Here is an 8,531-nt window from a genome sequence, read left to right as displayed (position 1 = left end):
AGATGTTGATAGCCGCTTTTGTACTCGACTTTGCGACTTTGGACCTTACTCATTTCCGTGACATTTTAAATAAATTGTTATAATATGTGCTAGATAATTTATGTTTATACAGCTGCAAAGATTATAATTATTTACTGTCCAAAATCTAAGAGTTAGTTAATTAATAGTAATTTATTTAATATTTATACAGTTGTAAAAATAATGTTCTATTTAATTTTTTTAATCTAAAAGTATTTAATAACTAAAGATATTTTATTTTCCAATTTTTATTTGTGCAGCTGTATTGACATTTTATTATAATTCTAAGTAATGATATATCATAAAGTATATATCATTACAGAGCAAAACATTTTTTTTGGTGGCTAAGCCCACTCTAGCTCACAACTAATTACGCCTATAGCCCGAAAGGTAGGGCCGCTGTTACATATCTGGGATAATGGGCCAGACCCTTCCCAGTCCGGCAGTGATGGCTGATAGATAGGTACGATAGCTGATAGGTACAACTATACAGTCGGACATGTCTTAGAAGTCGTGTGGAGCATGGAGGTACTATAAATTATACGGAATTCAACGAAAACATAGCAAAAATGTAGGTAAGAGCCAATAAAATATACAGATCTCATTGTAATAATTTATTACGTGTCATGAATAATATTGTTTAAATTATATTATATTTCATTCATAGGCGTACTATACGTAATTATTATGTAATACATATTATAATATTACGTAATCTACCGTGATTAAAATATATATAATATTAATAAAAGTAGCTATAGGTTTATTACTTGTCTTATTCTTTTGGTCTCGGTAGTTCACTGATTCGCGAATATATTATTTTTGTCTTGAAACGATGTGTCGATAAAAAAAGATTAGGTATACGAAAAAACTAGTAAAACGGCTATAAAAATTCATCAATATTTATGTACGCGTATATAATATATGCTATTGTACTGGCTATTTATTTTAACAAAATAAAAAAGTCAATAATAACTTTTTAACTTTTTTTTTTTTTTAATAACTTAAAAAACTTTATTTAGAGAAATGATAAATAATAATAATAAAAAAAAATAATAAATAATCTACCGTATCTAAAATATACTTATCCTGCAAACAATATATAATATTAGTATATCTACTCAAAAATGTGTTCAAGTGATTTTTTATGAAAAATTTACATTAAATCACTATTGAAAGTTCACTTAAATTTTCAATAGTTTGAGCATATCTACTGTGCATTAATTTTACGTTAGGGGCCCATAGGTAGTTGTAATATCTGTATTATAAGACTTTGAACGAATATATTTTTATTAAGCTATTATTTTGATATATTTTTGAATTCATACCTACCTACTCCTAAAATATTTTTTTTTTCTCACAATGATAACGATGCATTTAGATTTTTTCCGAATTCTTCCTCAGATATCTCAGATAGTGCATGTTTGAAATTTGAGGGGAGGACTTAACTCCTAGTCTCACCAAATATTATAAAATTATATAGGTTTAATAATATATCTATAATAGGTACGGTACCTACCTATTAAGTTGGTACCAATATTATAGTGATTGTGATTCACAGTAAATCATTTACCATTTTAGACTGCCGTTTGACGTAAATAAACTAATGATAATAACATCTATCTTTAAAAACATTTCATTACCTACTGCGGATTGTATTGTTTATAAATATAATAATTTATGTAAATATAATAAATAGGTAGGTAATAGGTAAAATCCGAAATTACCACCTTTCAGTATTTCAATGGAAATGTACAATTCTGTACTTATTTCTGTTTAAATGGGGTTTTATCGACTCCGCCGTTTTAATATCAATTCCGCCGGCTATCGATTCCGCCGAATTTTTGATTATATTGATTCCGCCGACTATCGATTCCGCCGGTTATTTATTTATATTGATTCCGCCGATTATCGATTCCGCCAGTTATTTATTCATGTTAATTCCGCCGACTGTTGATTAAACAATAACCAAAGTATCATATTATACAGAATTTTTTTTTGAATAACAGTATAGGTTAGGGTACACTTAGTATGCCAGAATAGTATTAAGTAAGTTTTATTTAAATAAAAATATTTCGAAAAACAATTCAAATTGTCGTCCATAACGGATAATAATATAGTATTAAAATCCTAAAATAATATAACTTATATATTTAGTATATCTAGTTTTACAAAATGAAGTAAGATCGTCATATTTGAAATAATTAATTAATAATAATAATAATAATAATTAAAATATATAGGTATTGTACATGCCGCATGGTATGGTAAAAAAATAAAAATTAAAGTAATAAAAATATACAATATGGTCAATTTTTAAAATAATGATTTGATGCTAGTTTTATATAGGTTAGGTTTTTTTTATTTATATAATCGTCAAAAATGTTTGCTATATATTAGCAAATATAAGCCTTTTAAGAGTTCGGCGTAATTAATAACCGGCGGAATCAATATGTAAAAAAGTTCGGGGGAGCTGATTTCCGGCGGAATCAATATGTAAAAAAGTTCGGCGCAATCGATAGATTTTTTTCAGGTAAAAAGGTAATTTCGGCGCAATTGATATACGCCCGTTTAAACATTCTAATATTGGTCACATTGGTGTGCACATAACTTTGTACCTGATATTACAGACTGGTCACTGATATTATCAATGATAATATATTACTCTCATTACATTTTAAGTATACAATTAGAATCTTAAACATTATAATTTAATATTTTAAACACGTACAGCATTATTATTACTTTAATAATTATGTAAAATACTGAAGTTGTAAAGTATCTATGCCTATTAATAATAAAATAGAATTAACATTGAAACAAATATGAATACATATGCCTTCTATACTGTATATTTTTAAATAATATCTACTACTCACCAATATAGTATCAGGGTCGGCCTGACCTACAAAAGGCCCATGTATCAGTTTTTTTAAGGGGCCCCATCATGAAATACAACATTTACTTGACACTTTGGTAAAAAAATGCTTACCACCTTTTTTCCTTTAAAAATACATTTATTCAAACTCTAATTTTTAGAATTTTTAAGTATACCTAAAGACAATATATTCAAATTCCCGATATTTGTTGTACTACGTCTACTATTAAAGAGTGTCCTGTGGCTATACAAACTTCTATTTTTTAAATGAGAATCTCCTTTATTTTTACTGCAAATTATTTAGCAGATGATGTTCTTGTAGATGTCAAAAAAGAGGATTCTTTTTTTAAAAACAGAAGTTTGTATTGTAACAAAATCGTCCTTAAATGGTTTAAATAACTCTAATATTAGTTGCATGGTAATTTATTTGATGAATCTATTTTTAATACTATTTTGTGTTACAGAGAAAACATTTTCTCACTGTGTTCAACAATGTTATTGTACTCAAAAAACATTTATAAATTACATATTTCATAATGGAATATGCCTTATAGTGTCTTGGTGATGAAATATTTGAACGAATCAGTAAAACACTATGTACGTACCTATAATGTAGGTAGGTATATAAAGTAGTTGCAACTTGCAGTACCTACTAGGTAACCTGTCTGAATGTACAACGGGGGTGTCTGGTACCTATTTGGTACACTCAACTGCCGAAGAACTGTTTATAATATAATTTATAAATATATACCTATATTATATATATATTATATTAAACACTGTACCATAATATACTTACCGTAATGTTATCGGTCAATTATATTATATTTGATTAAACATTGATGACATACTGGGTAGATGACATACTTGGTATGATGTACGTAAAATGTATACAATATTATGATTGTAATTCTAAAAGCGTGAAGCATCACGTCACCGCGACAACGATCTCGTTAGAGCTGAATATATAATAATATTAAACTTTATGGGTAGGTAAATTAAACCCACCTACATAAATGTAATTATAATAATATAGGTATATGTATATCGTAGTATATATTGGGCCGTGGCGGCCGACCAATGGCTGCGAGCGACCCGCTCAGGGTGGGCGTGGGCTGATTCGCCGTCCCGTTTGCGCGAATTCGCTCTAAAGTCCTTTGCACATGTCAGTGACTTTGCGAACTCCTTAGCGGGTGACTGGTATATACATTGTAACATTGTACATCGTTCGTAATAATTTCACCGCAGTGCTCTACTCTACTGGTGCTCGCCGTTCCGTGCAGAAGATTTTACTCACCACGGTGAAAGTTTCGTGGCTATATTCAGCAGGTACATAATACCTATATATATATATATATATTATAGAGGTGGATACTTGTCTACTCCATGTCGCTTTTATGAATTATAAGTTATAAATCTGTGCTTATATATAAACTTTTAAAATTATATATTATGTAATATTAAATAGTTGTTGAGCATGGCATTGTAATGGGTGTGTTATATTTGAATTTAATGATAAACCATTGCATACAAAAAACTATTCTGAGCGAAGACGTCGTGTCATCCTAGCATACTCGTTGGTTAATCAAATTTAATAATTTTTAAAAAATAGCTTAACTTTCCAGTAAACTTTTTTGTTTTGTTTAAGGTAGGCAGAAGAATTATGGGGAATCTACTATAAAAATGTCTAATATTAGCTCTGGAAAGAAAAACTTTCATACATTTCCAACAGAAAAATAATTTGAAAATTGTCGAGGTTTTGATGAATTTTGTCAAAATTTGAACTTTAAATGCATATAAAAAATAATCGTGCCTATGTATCTTTAAAATGTTTAAACTTCCATTAAACAAACTTACGAGGAATCTTGTATTAAAAATTCAATCTTTTTGCTTAAAACTAATCAAAATGTATTAATATTTTAAACTACTTATTATACCTAGGTATATTTTCAATTTCAACTTCAAGTTATTTATTAGAGCTACGAATTATAAATTATAATGCATTAGATAATAGTATAATATTATACTAATTATTATTTTATAGTTACCCTGATAGAAATTTTGTAATGATAATAATTATCATGCAGAAAATGTATCAATAGAATAAACTTTAAATTAACAACCATATATAATTTTATATAATATATAAACTTATCTGTATACAAATACATAAAGATCTATTGTTACGTATTAGTAGGTACTATAGGTATACCTATAAAAACATATGATTAGGTTTCGAAAAATGTATTAAATTAAAATTTTTTTGTTTACTAGGTACCTACTAAAGTTTATTAGTTAACTAAGACGAATACTTTATGTCTTAATCGTACTGCACTATATACTACCATATTTATATTTTTTGTGGTATTATAGGTAGGTATATATATACCTACTATTTATTATTTAACTATATTTTAACTATTAAATCATTAAATTATCCTCGTTAAATAACGACAAACGACAAAGTACCTTCGGTGGTTGTCGGTTAATTACTACTAATTTTGTCGACTCTAGAATGATATCATGTGCAACGGTGTTCGCCGTCGTATAGGGATTAGAAAAAAAAACATTTTGTAACGTAAAAATGTATACAAATGTACGTTCAAGTATTGTTTGATGTTCTGAGATGTATATATGCTTCAATCTTTACCACAGACAGTGCACCTGACGTATTATTATTATTATTCAGTTATATAATATGAATTTATTATACCTAACTTACTTTTTATAAATATTTTCTATTTTTATACATTTTTAAATTAAAAATGATTGATTTAATATTTTACGTATTATACTATATTAACCTACATTATTATCAGGAATTTGAATTTAGTGCATTATAATATAACAATAAAAATGTAGTCCTATTATTATGCAGTAAAATATATGTCTTGGTATATTCCACTAAAAATTACAAAACTTGCGAAATTATGAAAAATAAACTAATATTATTTATTATAGATTCAGAATTATACTTTTAGATAGGTATAAACAGTGTTGTAAAAAATACTTTTTGAAATATTTGAAATAATATTCAAATACAAAAAAAAAATATTTTATATAGGTAGTTCTGAAATAATTTGTTATAATCAAAAATTTGTTTACTTCATTTTAAAAACATGATTCATTCAATAATCAAAATGCTAATCAGTCATGTTAGTTCTTTTTTAGTGATAGTTGCACCACAACAATTAACATTTCTCTTATAAGAGAGTTGAGAGAGAGAGAGAGAGAGAGAGTTATATATATTAATTTAAAGGTATAATATGTATTTGGATATCCCATACCGTCATCGATCGTTGTCGACGATAAACGATAATGATAATTGATAACCATTTTCTTGGTAAATACTAAATTGGTAGTACTAATAATTAGTAATTATTATATTTTCGTATAGTTAAGTAATTATAAAGTATAACAGCTGGTAAGTAGAAGCTTATTGCATAAATAAACCGTTTCCCGGAGAAAAAAACATTTAATTACCTTAGCTATAAATTATTATTAATCGTTCATAAATGATATGATATTTTTATAACGTTGACGCATAATAACGACGGCATGGTATTTTTATCAAACAAGAATTATAAATAGAAAAAAATTAAGAATTAAAATAATAAAGAAAGCGGGTAAGTGGATGTCGATCTGCTGTACAGTAGGTTACAAATGGGTCAATGTTTGTATTAAACTTAAATTGAATGATATAATAATATCATTGTACAAGTTCAACGATTCAGAGCCAATACGGGTTGTCAGTCTGGATACTTTATATTGGTTTTATTCATTATAGCCTGTAAGTTGAATTAAATATATAATATTATTAATTTTTGTTCGTTTCTATGGTGATAAGCAAAGGGTTAGAAATTAAAATCCCATTTTCAGCGGTTTTTTATAATTTGTCGGTGGTTTTTCTCGTGGCATTAAATAATATTAAGAAAATCGAAAAATGATCTCTCTAAAGTACCATCTTGATCCAATTTGTTAAAAGATAAGATACTATATGTTGAAATAGAAGCCCTCCTTCTAGTAGAAATTTTGTATACAGGATAAAAAAAAAATAAAATAAAATAAACACCATTGTAAAACTCAGCTCAGCTCAAAATCTAAAATAATGTTCACTACTAAAAAAAGTAATTAAGATAACATATTCAAATACTTCAAAATAAAAAAAATTAAAAAAAGTATTCAATACGGAAAAAAGTATTTGAATACTTTTACTCAAATACTTTACAACACGAGGTATACACACAGTGTCGGTCTGGCCATGGCCGCTAGGCCGCGAACACGGCCGGGGCCCCTCCGTTTTTTTAGAGTCTCGTACATTTTTTTATTTGCTTGGCGGGTGCCTCGTCTATATAGAGAGTAAGGGCCCGCATTTTTTCTTTACAGGGCACAGATGCGTGCCTATTATAGTGTAAGCCGGGCATTATAATAATACAATTAGTGTCAAGTAGTTATAGTATACTCATACTTAGTGTTAAGTATGAGGAAGTTTTTTTGGATTAATATCGCTACTGCAAGTTAAGTTAGGTTTTATATTTCTCCTTAAAAACAATGAGCTCAGACGAGGCCACGATAGGGCCTCGCTCATCCGAACCTGCAGTGGATCCGCTATTGGATTCAGTGATCATGAAAATGTTGCATGCAAAAAATATAATACTCTAGTACCTACGTATACTATATACGTCTATTTATAATTATATAAATATTTAAATATAAAACAATGATGAAGATTTTACATTTACCTATGAAAGTTTACTCGAATAATATTATGCTTAGGTATAGCTTATGGATCGTCTGTCTTCAAAGTTAAAATTCTATTGGTAATATAAACATAATTTTGTTTTTCGTAATTTCGTTTCTGTGTAATTAATAATAATTTTTTATTATTTTGGAGTTTCAAATATTTCAAAAATGTCATACTTTATTATTAAACGAATGATTCCTCTCGTCAGGCTTCGCATTAATATTATTCAGGGTGATTTTTAAAGAATGCTCACGCAATATTTTTACTTAAATTGTACATATGTGCAAGGCCGGATTAAGAACCTGTTGGGCCCCGGGGCTGAAATTTCATATGGGCCCTTTTGACAAAACATGTTAACAAAGCCGCTCGCTACGCTCGCAGGAACATACATTTCTCTAACTATTTCACAAATTGACAATTGCATTAGAACAAATTAGAAAATTGATAGGTAAATGTAATTTATGTCTATAAAGCTACTCATTTTATTGTAGTAGGTATAATAAAAGTTAATATTTCATATTTCATTAATTTAAATTCAAATTTCCATAATAACTTTTAAATTTATAAACAGTATACTCATTTACAACAAATATCAAATAAAAGATCAAATACATTTTTTTCTTGCTTTATTTGAAGCCAACCTTCTTAGTACTTATTTTAAGTCTAATGATTTTAACAAATCATTCTCAGAATATAAAATCATTTGTATGTCTAAGTTTTCTTGGGGTTTGACTGGTTATATACTTATTTTTTACTCTAGTTAATTTAGAAAAAGCTCTCTCCGTACCTACATAAACAACATTATTATTAACTATTGATGATATTATTGATATCAATGAAAATATTAAATAACAGTAAAAATGCGTTTTTTTCTACCATGTAATGCTTCTG

The sequence above is a fragment of the Acyrthosiphon pisum genome, chromosome X (assembly GCF_005508785.2).
Source record: "Acyrthosiphon pisum isolate AL4f chromosome X, pea_aphid_22Mar2018_4r6ur, whole genome shotgun sequence".
NCBI classification, from domain to species: Eukaryota; Metazoa; Arthropoda; class Insecta; order Hemiptera; family Aphididae; genus Acyrthosiphon; species Acyrthosiphon pisum.
Note: the sequence above shows the minus strand (reverse complement) of the source record.